Source organism: Entelurus aequoreus, linkage group LG03 (genome assembly GCF_033978785.1).
Source record: "Entelurus aequoreus isolate RoL-2023_Sb linkage group LG03, RoL_Eaeq_v1.1, whole genome shotgun sequence".
NCBI lineage: Eukaryota > Metazoa > Chordata > Actinopteri > Syngnathiformes > Syngnathidae > Entelurus > Entelurus aequoreus.
In genome coordinates, this window is record NC_084733.1 from 54,808,566 (window position 1) to 54,826,881 (window position 18,316).

At 37.2% G+C, this 18,316-nt stretch overlaps 1 protein-coding gene across 4 annotated transcripts in view; it reads right to left on the minus strand.

Moving 5' to 3' along the window:
- Positions 1-18,316, minus strand: part of zfyve28 (zinc finger, FYVE domain containing 28) — an 86,659-nt gene that overhangs the window by 53,656 nt on the left and 14,687 nt on the right. The window lies entirely within an intron of this gene.

The window sequence follows — 18,316 nt, forward strand, 5'->3', positions numbered from 1 at the left end:
GTTTCAGATGAAAGTTCTCTTTTTCTGGCCATTTTGAGTGTTTAATTGACCCCACAAATGTGATGCTCCAGAAACTCAATCTGCTCAAAGGAAGGTCAGTTTTGTAGCTTCTGTAACGAGCTAAACTGTTTTCAGATGTGTGAACATGATTGCACAAGGGTTTTCTAATCATCAATTAGCCTTCTGAGCCAATGAGCAAACACATTGTACCATTAGAACACTGGAGTGATAGTTGCTGGAAATGGGCCTCTATACACCTATGTAGATATTGCACCAAAAACCAGACATTTGCAGCTAGAATAGTCATTTACCACATTAGCAATGTATAGAGTGTATTTCTTTAAGACTAGTTTAAAGTTATCTTCATTGAAAAGTACAGTGATTTTCCTTGAAAAATAAGGACATTCCAATGTGACCCCAAACTTTTGAACGGTAGTATATATATATATATATATATATATATATATATATATATATATATATATATATATATATATATATATATATATATATATATATATATATATATATATATATATATATACATACAGTGGGGCAAAAAAGTATTTAGTCAGCCACCCATTGACAATCAATGGGTGGCTGACTAAATACTTTTTTGCCCCACTGTATATATATATATATATATATATATATATATATATATATATATATATATATATATATATATATATATATATATATATATATATATATATATATATATATATATATATATATATATATATATATATATATATATATACTGTACATATATATATAAAATTTAAAAAAAAAAAAAAACTATAGTCAGGTGTTTAATGAGATTCAAGAGACAATTACTGTTGGTGTTTTAACCATATTTAATCATTACCTCTTATCATAATCAATTTAACCTGCTGCATGTTAAGTAGGGCCCACACAGCTGACAACAGCGCTGGCTTCTAATAAGCAAATACAAATTTGATGTTCACCTGTCAACAAGTCTGCTTTGCATTCTGACAGCATCAACAAACCTATCCAAACTATCTTTTACGCCAGACCTGGGCATTCGGCGGCCCTTTGTGCGTCCCTGTCCGGCCCGCGTGAGGCCAATCATAAATGACAAAATACATTTAAAAAAGTATCTATGTCGAGTGTGCAATACAACAGTGCTGCTTTTGTTTTGAAAAGCGTTATTTGTATTACTTCCGTGTGGACGTATGCTCGTGCGCTTGTGAGTGAATGTGAACAGAGGCAATCACAAATGACAAAATAAATTTAAAAAAACATCTTTGTCGTGCGTGCAATACAACTGTGCTGCTTTTATTTTGAAAAGGGTTAATTATGGGCGTATGTCCGTGTGTAACCTGTGAGTGAAGGTGCACAGCAACAAGTGATGCCCGATTACCACCGAGACGCTAAAAAGAGAAAAGTTGATGACGAATGCCGTGTTTTCAACAAGACATGGACTGCCAAGTATTTCTTTACAGAAATTAAAGGTAAAGCCGTGTGCTTAATTTGTGGTACACAGGTTGCTGTGTTTAAAGAATATAATTTGAATCGCCACTACCCCGACAAAGCACGAGGAAAAATACCGGAATCTGTCTGATGAAGCGTGCGCAAGGGAGGCTGATGCGTTGATGGTAAAACTGCAAACCCAACAAGGACTTTTTGCCAAATTTCACACCCCCAGAGATGCAGCCGTCAGGACAAGTTTCGTCGTTTCTCACAAAATCGCCAGAAAAAGTAAGGCGTTTTCTGACGGAGAGTTTATTAAGGAGTGCTTATTGGACTCTGTTGCGCTGATATGCCCGGAGAAGAGATGAGATGAGAGCTGCGATGATCAAGTGACACCGCCCATCTGCTCATCTTCTTACGTGGGATAACTGCAGACTTTCAAATCACGGAGTAGCTGGCAGCCATGCAGTCAATTAAAGAGACAACCACAGGTAATGACTTGTTCACATTGGTAAATGTGTGTTTGGACATGTTAGGACTGAAATGGGACAAGCTGGCAGGTGGGGACAACAGATGGTTGTCCAAATCTGACGGGGAAAAATGTTGGACTTTTAAAGAGGATGCAGTATAAAGTGACAGAAATTGACATTTTTGCATTGTATGATACATCAGGAAGTGTTGTGTAAGACAGTGTTAAAAATAAAACCATCAAAAGCAATCTGCTTTTGTATAAAGATAAGTTAGGTTAAATGAAATTATTATTATTATTTATCTTACGGTATATCAAAAATAATTTGAGCAAAATTTAATTGAAATATTGTCGGTGTGGCCCTCCAGCAGTGCTCGGGTTGCTCATGCGGCCCCCGGTAAAAGTTAATTGCCCACCCCTGTTTTACGCTGTAATGATTTACAGTTTATGACAATGGAAAAGACTTATCTAGAGCATGTGTACTCATTTAACATTGCTTCCTCATTAATGTAAATGTGCTTTGTGTTCATCTACATATTTAAACATAGTATCACACGTATCTAGAGCATGTGTACTCATTTAACATTGCTTCCTCATTAATGTAAATGTGCTTTGTGTTCATCTACATATTTAAACATAGTATCACACATATCTTTTACATTATTTTACTGCTTTGGTTTTCATCACAAGGTATAGAGGCCAAGGAGAAAATGTCAGCTATCTATTCTCTACACGGTTCAGTGGGTGGGAATGGGGGAGTTCTAAGGGCACATTAATAGACAAGGGGCAAATGCATTGGCACAGGGCGCACTGTGTGCCTATCACACTGACAGATGAGGTTGTCTCCTAGACATCTGTGGGACAACAGGAAGCCGAGCAGCTGAAGGGAAATATATGAGTTTAGCCTTGTCGTACACTTTCACTCTGTCTCGCCATCACTCACTAGGGAAAGTTAGTGATTGATGAATGAGGGGAGCAGAGCAGTGCCTTTTTTCTCCATCTCAAATCCAAGCCAGGTCTCTTCTAAGTCAGTGACTGGGCAGATGTGCAATGTACAGCTGAATTCCCACAATTTAAAAACTTAGTAACATTATCAAATTTTTTGCGGATCATGAAACATTCTCCTGCATGATTGCTGCATGAAAGCTCAGCTAAACTGAGCTAAGGAATTACTAACTCCACCAGTGTTTTGTTTTCTGGCTTTCGGTTTCAACATAGGAAAGACATACACACATCTCTATTCTAGTTGCTCAGTACAGGACAGCTTAAGTGACAATAGGTCAACATAAAAAAAAAAAAAGTTATTCACTTAGAAAAATCCTGTAAATAACCTTTTGCAAAGAGACTCACCTCTCCGGTAAATATAGTTTTGCTATCCTGGTAAGCTTCTTTTCCCCTAAATTGCCAAAATACCTGCGGCTCTGGGGGCGCGGTCACCTTGACATCATTGTGTAATTTGCATGAATTGCTATTATCATAAAATGTTCTTTAAAAAGGCAAACAAATGTATATATACATTTAAAAAACTGTTAACATTAATTTGTATTAACATATATTGTATATATTATATATATATTAAATTGTTGCTGCTTATTGTACAATGTACTTTGTTAGGAATGTTTCTTTATCAAAAACGACTAGCAACAAATCTAACATATTTTTCTACTATAGAATGTACTCGCGTTTAGAGCTCTACTTCTGTCCTTCGATGTCCCGGAGAAAAGCGAGCTGCGGCAAGTATGTCACACTTGCTTTGCACTGCTGCTCGAGTTAAGACTTTCTCTCTTTGAAAGAAGCCACTGTCTTCTTAATATTTGCACATTTTATAGATTGCTGTCCGCGGGTATATCTGGAATATACTAAAGGTACGTCCACATCGCAGACATGCTGACTACCTTCCAGACTATCGCGTGTGTCTTGTTTATACTTCATCACAACATCCTGTTTCGGCAGCGCTGTTGAATGCAATTTGCTATAAAACCGCCTGCTTTCAACAAACTGTTAACTTAAAAAGTAAGAGAGGTGTCGGCACATGTTTTACAAACTGAAATTACATCTCTCTTGAGCAAACAGGCGATCGGAGCCGTTCCACAAAAGGAGATGCATCAGGGCTTCTACTGCCGCTACGTCCCAGTTCCCAAAAAAAGGAGGAGAGTAAAATTTAATGTTGCAGCGTTATTATACATTGGCAAATCCACGGGACCAGATGGATATCCTCACACATTTAAAAAAAATATTTTGGCATAAGATAGCCCTCATATTATTGGACATGTACAATTAATTGTTTAAATCCGTCTGCCTTCAGCAAACACTTAACAAAGTTTCATTTTCTCTCCTCATGAAAAAAGACAAGGATCCCTAATCATGATCCTCGTATTGTCCTATTAGCCTGTTAAATGTGGACTTTAAACTGTTATACAAATTGCTGGCTTTATGTCAAACTGGGTTTATTTAGAATAGGCGCTCCTTTTCGAATCGTAGGCGTCTTTTCAATATATTGTACAGTGTACCTGCTTTTAACACTGAAGAAGCAGTGATATCTATGGATGCTGAAAAGGCATTTGACCAAGTGGAGTGGAATTGTCTGTTTTTTGTCTTGGAGAGATTCGGCTTTGGTAACAGTTTTATTTCCTGGATTAAGCTTCTTTATTCATCTCCTGAGGCCTCGGTCAAGACAAACAATATTCAATCCAAAATGTTCGTCTCTATCATTCTACACAACACGGTTGCCCAGAGTTCATTGCTTTTTGCTCTTGCCACTGAGTGTCTGTCAATGGCAACCTATAAATTGGAAATATCTGTTGACGTAACTAAATATCTCCACAATGCCTTGAAAAAAAAAAAAAATTCGGGACTGGTGGGGATCCCAAATACACAAAAACAGGTAAGAAAAGTAGGTTCTGCATAATTGGATCCAAACTTAAGGGGTGAAAAAAAAAAAAAAGTGTTGAAAATAATATAAGAAAAGTCAAAAATAATCTAAAATCTTCATTAAAAAACATTAAGCTATGATCAATTATTCAGCTAACAAAAGAACAAAATGTGGAAAAAAAAGTGCCATGGTTTAAGAGAAAATGTTTTTAACTGTCAGTAGCAACATGATAAATTGAACTGGAAATCTCATGTAAAAAATATACAACATAAAGTAGCAAGAAACACGACAATAATGAATAAAGCAAAACATGTTCTAGACCAAAAATCACTTCATATTCTCTACTGCTCGCTAGTGTTACTAAATCTGAGTTATTGTGTAGAAATATAGGGAAATAACTACAAAAGTACACTTCATTCATTAACGGTGTTACAAAAAAGATCAGATAGAATAATACATAATGTTGGATATAGAGACTGAAATTCCACGACATAGTGAATTTGCAAACAGCTAAAATTATATATAAAGCAAACTATAACCTGCTACCCAAGAATATACAACACTTCTTCTCAAAAAAAGAGGAAAAATATAATCTTAAGAGAAAAATGTAATTTAAAACATTTGTATGCACGTACAACACTTAAGACCTTCAGTATACAGTATCTGTATGTGGAATTAAATTATGGAATGGATTAAGCAAAGCCCTGCGACCCCGAAGGGAATAAGCGGTAGAAAATGGATGGATGGATTAAGCAAAGCAATCAAACAATGTACTAATATGATCCACTTCAAGAAACTCTTCAAACTTAAAGTGTTTACAAAGTACAAAGAAAAAGAACCATGATAAACATTCTGAATTTATTTAATCCATCCATCCGTTCATTTTTTCAAAATAATCTTACTCATCTCACCATATGAAATGTAACTTACTTCACCGAGTATTATTTATTTATTTTTATTGTGATTACTTATGGAGTATATTGTGAATAAATTGAGAAAAGGAAGTGAACAAAAGTTTTAGCAACTGTTATGTAAAAGAAAAGGGGTAGGATTAAATAAGCTATGCTTTTTCCTACTCCTTTTCAAACATGTTGAAAAGAGAGACTGGAAATTGTGATGTATCATGTTGTATGCTTGCATGTTTGAAATAAACTCAAACTCAGACTCAACATGAACATAATTGACCTTTAACAATGTTTTTTTCTTTTATAAGCAAACAATATTAATAAGACATACACACAAATATTTTAGCCAGGAACACCAACCTACCAACTGATTCATGATGCTGTGTGACAGGCTGTGCTCTGAAAACAAATGTTATTAAATAATTACTCGTTACATTATTTTAAAAAAATAAAAAAATTAACAGAATTACTTTTCAAAAAATGTAATTAATTACCAGATAAACTAATTATTGCGATTCCTTTAAAAAAAACTTCAAATATCTGGCATAATGAAGTTGAGACGAGTTTCATATGAGAGCTGTGTGTGCCTTTGTGTGAGTGCCTTTAAAAGTCCTTCTATTATTCAGGTGAAAGGCATGATTTATGATCTAGAATTAACTTTCACAAGCAAAGGAAGCACCTTACCACTTGATGATGTAAACATTGGCATACATAATAGTAATCACGGCGCCGCTATAAAGAGTTTGTCTGCGTTTGCGCTTATAATAACAATATCACTAATACTTGATTAATATTCAGGTCAAGAAATGTGAAGGGAGTATTGTTGGTGCTTTTTTATTGGGTTTTATGGGCGTAATAGAGGACCTTCCATTGGCTCCGCTGTAAGCGGACTTTTATTTACGTTTATGTACGAGTTATAATGCATTAAAAAATACATCCGTCGTCATGTCTTTCATAATGATCGTGAATGATAGGCAAATCTCCAAAAAAAGGTGCAATTCCCCCTTAATAAATATATTTGATGTGTTTAAATGGCAGTATGTTCTTGTCAACAAACTGTATTGTTTTGGATGGCAGTTTGTCACTTCAATCATTGATTTATTGTTCAATATTCCCTCCGACCCTCATAGTAACTAGCGCCCAGTGCAGTTTGTGTTAAGCTTTAGGGTGGGGAAAAAAGTTGTCTTTTACTGGCCAGTTCTTCCAACTACGACCTTGTTTCTTCTGTGTTGGAAGACTGAGTGTGTGTGCTAGGGGCTCCAGGGCCGCTCCCCTCTGTGCATGCACAGGAAGGATGGACACACAGTTTTCAGCAAGCACAGAGTGATCAGTGTCACTTCCGCATCAATCAGTTGTCCATTTGGTTATGGTTATTATTAAGTTGATTTCAAACTTGCTATACATATGGGCGAAATGTTTACAGATGAAACGATTGATATATAACACACAGAAAAGCTTGACTGCAGTGGGCAGCAGCACTGTATACATAGAGCATAGCTATAATAGTGTTGCTAATATTTGTGTCCCTCTGTCTCACTCCTGAAATGTTACCTTGTTGTAAGTGATACATGACATCTATTTTGTTGGAAAATGCCGTTACAGTGGATATGTTAAATGTGGCTGAAAGCACTTTTACACTGACCAAATTCCAGCATTAGGACTAGGTTTTTGACACACATTTCGAGCACCGAGTGAGGATAAGCGGTATATGAAATGTATGGCTGGCATTTCAAACACTACTGTGGACCTGTAAGACTTTTTTTGAATTGTTGAAATTTTTTTTTAAATATATGGGAAAAGTTTTTGTTGACTAAAAATTTTAACTAACCGATTGGTAACCACAACAAATGCACGTTGGCGAGAACAATGACGACGTTCATTGACAGTTTAGTCAACCAATAAAAACGAGACATGTTGACATGGAGACAAAATCTAATCATATTTAAGTTTGTTTTTGGGCGGGTGGGACAAGTAAAGGAATTTATCCAATCACAGTAGCATGTGGGAGAGGGGCAGGGAGGTAAATCACGACAGGGATCCAAATCAAACTATGGTCTTTTTAAGGCAAGGCGTTAAGACTTTTTAATGTAAAAACATAACTGAATTGTAGGGGTGCAACTAGGGATGATGTTCGTTAAGAAATTATCAATGTCGATGCCATTGTTGAATCCTCTTATCGAACCGATTCCTTATCGAATCTCTTATCAAATCCAGATAGGTTGTTGAGTGTGCACCTTGTGTGTGCACTGAGTTCCAAAAGCCGTAGATGTTATGTGACTGGGCCGGCACGCTGTTTACATGGAGGAAAAGCGGACATGACTGAGGACAGCATGCGGACGTTAAAGGGTGAAGGTTTCAGGTGAGAGAGGACGCTAAAGGCATGCCCCCAGTGAGCATATAGTGCTGCTATGTGCGTTTTAAATAAAAAAATTGCCGACAAACACATCACCAACATGGAGGAGGTGCCGCTCACTTTTGACATCCCGGTGAAGCACACTGTGGAGAAGAAGGGGACCAGCACAATTACGAATCGATACGCACAACGGGGCAAGAGAAGTCAGCTTTTACTGTTGTGCTAGCTTGCTATGCTAATGGCCAACGAGACTGACTTTGAAAATGACGAGAGGGAATCTGGCGTGTTTGATGGAGAACTTGCCCAGCTGTTCTTTTCGGACACAGAAGATGAGGAATTTGATGGATTTGTGGATGAGGATTGATCAAAAAATAATGTGAGTACATTGATAAATACTTTAATAAAGTACAACCAAACTCAGCTTTGCTCCTGCTGCTTTTTTAAAACAGCGTCCATGTCTGCTAGCGTATGTTTTAAGCTAGCGTATGTTTTAAGCTAGCGTATGTTTTAAGCTAGAGTATGTTTAACCATGCCTGCGCCCAAAAATACGCTGCGCCTTATTTATGCGTTAAATACAGAAATAGCACCCGTAACTGGCACGGCGCCTTTTAATACAGTGCGCCCTATGGTCGCGAAAATACGGTATAGTGGATTCGATAACGGGAACCGGTTCTCAAAAAGGGATTTGAATCCATGGAATCGGTTCTTTTCTTATCGAAGCACCGGGAGAACCAGTTTTCGAACATCATCCCTAGGTGCAACGATAAACCAAATAATGACTGCATTACGGTTGTGAAATTATTTTAAAACCAAGATTGATAGCTGCACTTTGATAAACTCACAGACTGACTGGTGCCAGCTCGCTATCTTAAATGCTAACATGAAGAAGGAACATCCATCCAATCATCCATTTCCTACCGCTTGTCCCTTTTGGGGCCGCTAGAGCCTATCCCAGCTGCCCTCGGGCGGAAGGCAGTGTACACCCTGGACAAGTCGCCACCTTGTCGCAACATACCCCAATCTAGACTTATTTAAACACAAAACTGTCTGAGCAACTAAGATATTAAATTATGCACATTGAAGCTGTGCTTTCATAGAACGTAATTATGATGGATGGATCTTTCCTCAGAGAAAAAGAGACGGAGGTGTTTATATGGTGCGTTGGAGGACCGTGGAACAGAGTAGGACACAATAATACATAATTATAACAGATTTTGTTTGTTACGGTCTATTCTTTTAAATCAATCTTAATGTGCTACAGTACAAACCTATATTTAAAACAATAAAAGTTAGCCATTAAAACAGATAAAACTCTCAGTAAAGCTTAAGTGAAGTGAAATAATATTTCTATTGCGCTTTTTTCTCTAAAGACTCAAAGCGCTGTACTTAGTGAACCCATTATCTACATCTTTAAGCTACATATAAACCAGTGTGGGTGGCACTGGGAGCAGGTTGGCAAAGCGTCTTGCTCAAAGACACAACGGCAGTGATTAGGATAGCAGAAGCGGAAATCGAACCTGGAACCCTCAAGTTGCTAGCACAGCTGCTCTACCAACCGAGCCACGCCGCCCCACAAAAAAACCAAGACATGCAAAGTAGTGGGTTTTCTAACAGTGTCTCTATTTATTTTAGTTATGTTTCATAAAATATAACTTTAAAGTTATAAGTACTTTTTGAGCACATTAAACAACATCTCAATACAATATGTCTTCTATACCTGGAAGAAAGAGATGACCTATGGACACACTGTCTGTGGGCTAACCATCAGGACATCTATGCAACAGTAAGTAGGCCAAAGCTAATATTTTGAAATTACTCATACTGTACTGAATCACTGTTACTATTAACTGTAGACCACTTACTCTACTACTGCTTTTGTTGTACACCATAGGCGAGCTTGTCCGCCAATTTAATAAGCAAGATACCTATACAGTGCACTTTAATTAATGTCCTTGGTACACTGTTCAGCTTTTAATTGCACAACTTGACAAACCAAAAGACCAAATTTGTCATTTTTCAAGATAACACACAAAGAAAGACCGGTATGTGAGATATATATACTGTACGCTCTAGATTTTCAACACTGGCTGCTGTATTTAAATGGGACAGTGTCCAAGACGCCAATTGTGCACACTTTGTATAGTATACAAAGTTACAGAGTAAAACTACCGTACTGTTTCTTCACATTATCTTTTTACTCATATTATTCAACATTTGAAAAAAGGCTAAATTTCATTACACAGTAAGTGTGAAATTTAATTATTGTTATATTCATTGAGTGCAGGTCTTGTTGTGAATGTAGTTTTTGAGATGAATCTTTGGGTGTCCCACGATTTGATTCAAAATCGAGTCTTGGGGTCACGATTCGATTCAAAATCGATTTTTTTTCAATTCAACACGATTCTTTATTCAAAAACGATTTTTTTTTTTAAAAATTCAAAATGAAAACAATACACAACAATACCATAATAATGCAATACAATTTCAAAACCAAACCCGACCCAGCAACATTCAGAATAGCAATAAACAGAGCAATTGAGAGGACACACAAACATGACACGGAACAATCTAAAAGTAGTGAGACAAAAATTTATATTATCAACAACAGTATCAATATTAGTAACAATTTCAACATAGCAGTGATTAAAAATCCCTCATTGATATTATCATTACAAACACTAAGAAAACAAAATTAACAATAGTGTCACAGTGGCTTACACTTGCATCGCATCTCATAAGCTTGACAACACACTGTGTCCAATATTTTCCACAATGATATAAAAAGTCATATTTTGGTTAATTTAATAGTTAAAACAAATTTAAATAATGGATCCCAAATTCCAATATATGACTCATTATTATCTAAACTAAATGCAGTATGAGTTGGACTATCAACATCTATCCATTTTTTTAATATTACCCTTTTTGTTATGCATATTGAAAGAAATGCATTTTTACTCTTTGATGACACGTTACTAAATTGATGGAGATCACCAAGAATACAAGTTTGCAGTGTCATTGGGATATTTATATTAAGGACTGTGATTGCTTCTTTTGTTGTTCTCAACCATAACTCTTTTATTCTCTGACATTCCCACAATAAATGAACAAGAGTTCCCTCAGCTGCCCGACACTTCATACATAACTTGCTATCTACTACACCAATTTTAAACAGCTGAGAAGTTGTAAAATACAATCTATTCAAAATCTTAAATTGAGTCAGCTTATCTTTAATGCTTCTAAAGGGCTTATTGGCATTTTTCCAAATATCATTCCATGATATGTCTCTTTCATCTAAAATGTTTAAGTCCCTCATCCATTTCCCAACACATGCATCATTTGCATTTCTAGAGTGGTGTTCATTTATTATTCCATAAAATAGCTTGATTAATTTCTTAAATGTATCTTGATTAAAAAGTGCATCTTCCAGTTCATGGCTATTTAAAGACATACTTTCAGAGGATATGCATTTATTTACAGCGTGTTTTAAAGAGATAACATTTTAAAAATGATTTCTGGGTACATTATATTGATCAACTAAATCATTGAACGGTTTAAAAGAGTTTTTATTAATAATATGATGAGGTTTAGTAATACCTCTGTCTTTCCATGTTGTCCATTTAACCACATTTTTATTAATTATGATATTAGGATTGTACCAAAGCGGTTGATTTACAGATTGACTTGATTCCTAGTATTTTCTGACACAGTTTTGGAATGTTAAAGGTGGCTTCTATTGGGCTCTGCCTCAATTCATTAGGTATTTTTTTAATATAATATAAACTCCCCACATCAATGTCCAAATTCATTAACATATTTTTTTCTATGTTGATCCAGATCTTATCTGCAGAAGAATGAAATAAGTGGCATGCTTGTTCACAACCGAAGGAGATATAATAATGTAAGAAGTTTGGTAATTGTAGTCCTCCTTTATCTTGTGTACAAGACAACCTTAAGTATGAACAACTGGCCTTCTTTCCCCACCATATAAAATGTGATATCATTGTATGTATTTTCTTAAACCAACTTTTATTAATTAGGACAGGCATCATTTTCAGTGTATAATTAACTGCTGGCAGTATACTCATTTTTACTATGTTCACCCGACCCCAAAGTGATATTTGGAGACGTGACCAGCGTTCCATTTTGGATTCTATCTTATTTTTTAAATGTTTAAGATTTAGATCTCTGCATGTATAAAGGTTTGGTGTAATGTGTAGTCCTAGATATATGATTTCTGCCTCTTTCCATTTAATTTTGGAGTTCTGAACTTGTGATTTCTTGCAGTGTTTATTAAAGGCCTACTGAAACCCACTACTACCAACCACGCAGTCTGATAGTTTATATACCAATGATGAAATCTTAACATTGCAACACATGCCAATACGGCCGGGTTAACTTATAAAGTGCAATTTTAAATTTCCCGCTAAACTTCCGGTTGGAAACGTCTATGTATGATGCCTATGCGCGTGACGTCACGACGGCAACGGAAGTATTCGTACCCAATGTGTCACCATACAAACTGCTCTGTTTTCATCGAACAATTCCACAGTATTCTGGACATCTGTGTTGGTGAATCTTTTGCAATTTGTTTAATGAACAATGGAGATTGCAAAGAAGAAAGTTGTAGGTGGGATCGGTGTATTAGCGGCTGGCTGTAGCAACACAACAAGGAGTACTTACTTGGATAGCAGACGCGCTAGCCGATGCTGGCCGCCAACCACATCTGTGATCGGGTGAAGTCCTTCGTCGCGCCATCGATCGCTGGAACGCAGGTGAGCACGGGTGTTGATGAGCAGATGAGGGCTGGCTGGCGTAGGTGGAGCGCTAATGTTTTTATCATAGCTCTGTGAGGTCCGGTTGCTAAGTTGCTAAGTTAGCTTCAGCGTCGTTAGCAACAGCATTGTTAAGCTTTGCCAGGCTGAGAATTATTAACCGTGTAGTTACATGTCCATGGTTTAATAGTATTGTTGATCTTCTGTCTATCCGTCCAGTCAGGGATTTATTTATTTTGTTTCTATCTGCATTTGAGCCAGATGCTATCACGTTAGCTCAGTAGCTAAAGAGCTTCGCTGATGTATTGTCGTGGAGATAAAAGTCACTGTGAATGTCCATTTCGCGTTCTCGACTCTCATTTTCAAGAGGATATAGTATCCGATGTGGTTTAAAATACAAATACGTGATCCACAGTAGAAAAAGGAGAGTGTGTGGAATCCAATGAGACCTTGTACCTAAGTTACGGTCAGAGCGAAAAAAGATACACCCTGCACTGCCTCTCTAGTTCTTCACTCTAACGTCCCTCATCCACGAATCTTTCATCCTCGCTCAAATGAATGGGGTAATCGTCGCTTTCTCGGTCCGAATCTCTCTCGCTCCATTGTAAACAACGGGGAATTGTGAGGAATCCTTCCTCCTGTGACGTCACGCTACTTCCGGTATAGGCAAGGCTTTTTTTTATCAGCGACCAAAAGTTGCGAACTTTATCGTCGTTGTTCTATACTAAATCCTTTCAGCAAAAATATGGCAATATCGCGAAATGATCAAGTATGACACATAGAATGGATCTGCTATCCCCGTTTAAATAAAAACATTTCATTTCAGTAGGCCTTTAAGTGGTAATATTTCACATTTGTCCCAATTGACTTTGTACCCTGCCATATTCAGTGATGACATTCTTGACATAGTGAAGAGAGGAGTTAACATGTGACAGGTAGAGAATTATGTCGTCACAATACATCGATAGCTTATCATGCTGAGAGCCAATTTTTATACCATGAATATTATTTTCACTTCTTATTTTTGCAGCTAAGGGTTCAATAACCAAATTAAATAATAATCCAGATGCAGGATATCCCAGTTTTACTCCTCTTTTTAATGAAAAAGGTTCTGAAATATGATTATTGGTTTTGACTGATGCCATGTGCCTTGTATAAAGCATCTTAATCCATTGAATAAAATTATCTCCTAATCCAAATTTACTTAATGTGCAAAACATAAATGACCAGTTTATGCGGTCGAATGCCTTCAACAGTACATACTGCTGTGGGATAAGGGAGAGTTCTAGCATAGTAAATAACATTAAACAATTTCCTTGTATTGTCTGAAGATTGTCGACCTTCCATGAAGCCAGTTTGGTCAGTAGGAATTAATTTTCCTATTACATTTGATAATCGTGTGGTTAAGATTTTTGCCAAGATTCAAAAGGATTCTCTATTCATTCAATACATAGGATTTCAGCAGGATCTACCCCAGTCTGCTGACATGGTAGCAGAGTAGTACATTTTTTTAAAAAGCTTTTATAATTGTAAAGGACAATGTTTTATAAACTGATTGCAATAATGTAAATTTGTTTTAACTATTAAATGAACCAAAAATATGACTTATTTTATCTTAGTGAAAATATTGGACACAGGGTGTCGTCAAGCTTATGAGATGCGATGCAAGTGTAAGCCACTGTGACACTATTGCTAATTTTTTTTATTTTTTATTATAAATGTCTAATGATAATGTCAATGAGGGATTTTTAATCACTGCTATGTTGAAATTGTAACTAATATTGATACTGTTGATAATATTCATTTTTGTTTCACTACTTTTGGTTTGTTCTGTGTCGTGTTTGTGTCTCCTCTCAATTGCTGTTTATTGCAGTTCTGAGTGTTGCTGGGTCGGGTTTGGTTTTGGAATTGGATTGCATTGTTATGGTGTTGTTGTGTATTGTTTTGTTGGATTGAGTAATTTAAAAAAAAAAAAAAATATTTTTTTTTTTTTTTTTTAAATTAAAAAAATTAGATTTTTAAAAAATGAGAATCGATTATGAATCGCACAACGTGAGAATCGCGATTCGAATTCGAATCGATTTTTTCCCACACGCCTAATATATATGTATGCAGTGTATTCAATTGAATACACTGCAAATAAAAGATACTTAATATTCGAACTGGTAAACTTTAATGTTATTTTTTGCAAATATTACCTTATCTGGACTTTGATGCCTACAACAAGTTTCAAAAAAGCTGGCACAAATGGCAAAAAAGACTGACAAAGTTGAGGAATTGAGGAATGCTCATCAAACACTTAATTGGAACTTCCCACAGGTGAACAGGCTTATTGAGAACAGGTGGGTGCTATGATTGGGTATAAAAGTAGCTTCCATTAAATGCTCAGTCATTCACAAACAAGGATGGGGTGAGGGTCACCACTTTGTGAACAAATGTGTGAGCAAATTGTCTAACAGTTTAAGAACAACATTTCTCAACGAGCTATTGCAAGGAATTTAGGGATTTCACTATCTATGGTCTGTAATAGCATCAAAGGGTTAAGAGAATCTGGAGAAATCACTCCACGTAAGCGGCAATACCCGTGATCTTTGATCCCTCAGGCGGTACTGCATCAAACACCGACATCAGTGTGTAAAGGATATCACCACATGGGCTCAGGAACACTTCAGAAAACCACTGTCAGTAACTACAGTTCGTCGCTACATCTGTAAGTGCAAGTTTAATACTCTACTATTGAAAGCGAAAGCCATTTATCAACAACATCCACAAACGACGCCTGCTTCACTGGACCCGAGCTCATCTAAGATGGACTGATTCAAAGTGGAAAAGTGTTCTGTGGTCTGAAGAGTCCACATTTGAAATTGTTTTTGGAAACTGTGGACGTTGTGTCCTCCAGACCAAAGAGGAAAAGAACCATCCAGACTGTTATAGGCTCAAAGTTCAAAAGCCAGCATCTGTGATGGTATGGGGTTGTATTAGTGCCCAAGGCATGGGTAACTTACACATCTGTGAAGGCACCATTAATGCTGAAAGGTACATACAGGTTTTAGAGCAGCATATGTTGCCATCCAAGCAACGTCTTTTTCATGGACGCCCCTGCTTATTTCAGCAAGACAATGCCAAGCCACATTCTGCACGTGTTACGCCAGCGTGGCTTCGTAGCAAAAGAGTGTGGTTACTAGACTGGCCTGCCTGTAATCCAGACCTGTCTCCCATTGAAAATGTGTGGCACATTATAAAGCATAAAATACAACAACGGAGACCCCGGACTGTAGAACAACTTAAGCTGTACATCAAGCAAGAATTGGAAAGAATTCCACCTGAAAAGCTTAAAAAATTGGTGTTGTTAAAAGGAAAGGCCATGTAACACAGTGGTAAAATGCCCCTGTGCCAACTTTTTTGCAATGTTTTGCTTCCATTAAATTCTAAGTTAATGATTATTTGCAAAAAAAAAATTAAGTTTCTCAGTTCCAACAATAAATATCTTGTCTTTGCAGTGTATTCAATTGAATATTAGTTGAAAATGATTTGCAAATCATTGTATTCTGTTTTTATTTACGATTTACACAATATGCTGGTATCAGAGAAGGACAAGTCACAGGTGGAGAATATCCTCAGTGCTGAACTCTGTAGAACTTGCACCTGGCTAGCTGACAACAAGCTATCCATACACTTGGGTAAAACGGAATCCATCCTGTTTGGGTCCCACATCAACCTTAAGAAAGTCAATGACTTCACTATAAAAGTGGGTGACATTGTTATCACCAGGAAAGATGAGGTCACCTACCTAGGTTCCATTCTAGAGGCTAATCTTTCCTGTGATAAAATGGCAACCAAGGTAATCAAAAAGGTCAACCAACAAACGAGATTTCTCTATAGAATCTCCTCTCTGGTCAACAAAAGCACCATGAGGATTCTAGCGGGAACTCTCTTTCAACCCTTTTTCGATCACGCATGCACCTCCTGGTACCCTAGCACCTCCAAAACCCTCAGATCTAGACTCCAAACATCCCAGAACAAGCTAGTCAGAATACTTCTAGACCTCCACCCCAGATCACACCTCACTCCTAAAGTGGGATGGCTCAGGGTGGAGGACAGAGTAAAACAACTTGCACTGAGCCTAGTCTATAAAATCCGCTACACCTCCCTGAAACCGAAATACATGTCAAACTACTTCCTTAACGTAAATGACCACCATAACCACAACACCAGGGGGAGCTCCACTAACCACGTTAAACCCAGATTCCGATCTAACAAAGGTCTTAACTCATTCTCTTTCTATGCCACATCAATGTGGAATGCGCTCCCAACAGGTGTAAAAGAAAGGGCATTTTTATCCTCCTTCAAAACCGCACTAAAGGTACACCTCCAGGCAACTTCGACCCTAAACTAACACCCTCCCCGCTTTGTTAATAATCAAATGTAGATACTTTTTCTTATGCTTTCTGATCTCTCTCTATGTCCACTACTTGCTGTACATATCCTACCAAGTCAGACCTACACTGTTTCAATTTACATTTCTCTGATGATACAACTGTTGATGACTGAAGTGATGATAACAACCAAACCTAGCGCCCCCCCCCCCACCCCCCACCCCCCCTCCACATCCCACACCCTGGATTGAAAATAATGTAAATAATTCTGTAACAAACGCACCCAAGTTCCCCGGGTGTCTTTGCCACTACGCATTTAAGGAGTCACGGGTGGGACCTGATATTCAGCTGGGAATGATTAATATATTAAATAAACACAAGACATGTATAACTATTAGCCACAAAACGATCAGGCTTATATTTAATATGCCACAAATTAATCCCGCATAGTAAACAACTCCCCCCTCCCGTCCATATAACCCGCCAATTTAAATCAAACACCCACACAACACACTCAATCCCACAGCCCAAAGGTCATACAACACATATATGTCCCCAAAGTCCCAAAAGTTACGTACGTGACATGCACGTAGCGTGACATGCACGTACGGGCAAGCGATGAAATGTTTGAAAGCCGCAGCAGTGTACTCACGGTACCGAGACTGCGCATCCAACTCAAAGTCCTCCTGGAAAGAGTCCCTGTTCTCCCGGTTCTCCACAGGCCAATGGAAAGCACACCAAAAAAGTCAAAAAGGCAGATTATTCCAAGAAGTGGCTCCGTGGCAAAAAACACTGCGTCTGACAGGTGCTCCAGGTGGTTCGTGACGTCACTTTCCGCTTCCGCCCGGTCTGATAGAACCGGATGCCTTTTATATCCCCACATATTATTTACGTACATATTTAATATTAACACGATTATTAAATACGCCTGTAACAGTTTATAATAAGTAAATGGATGACATAATAAGTATATATATATATTTATTTTCCCAGCTGAGCACAAGTTAACTGTGACTGGCAATTTATTATATATATATATATATCGATGGACCCCTGTGGCCATTACAATTCAATGTATATACTCCGATGATTATCTTGTGTGATGACTGTATTATGATGATAGTATATA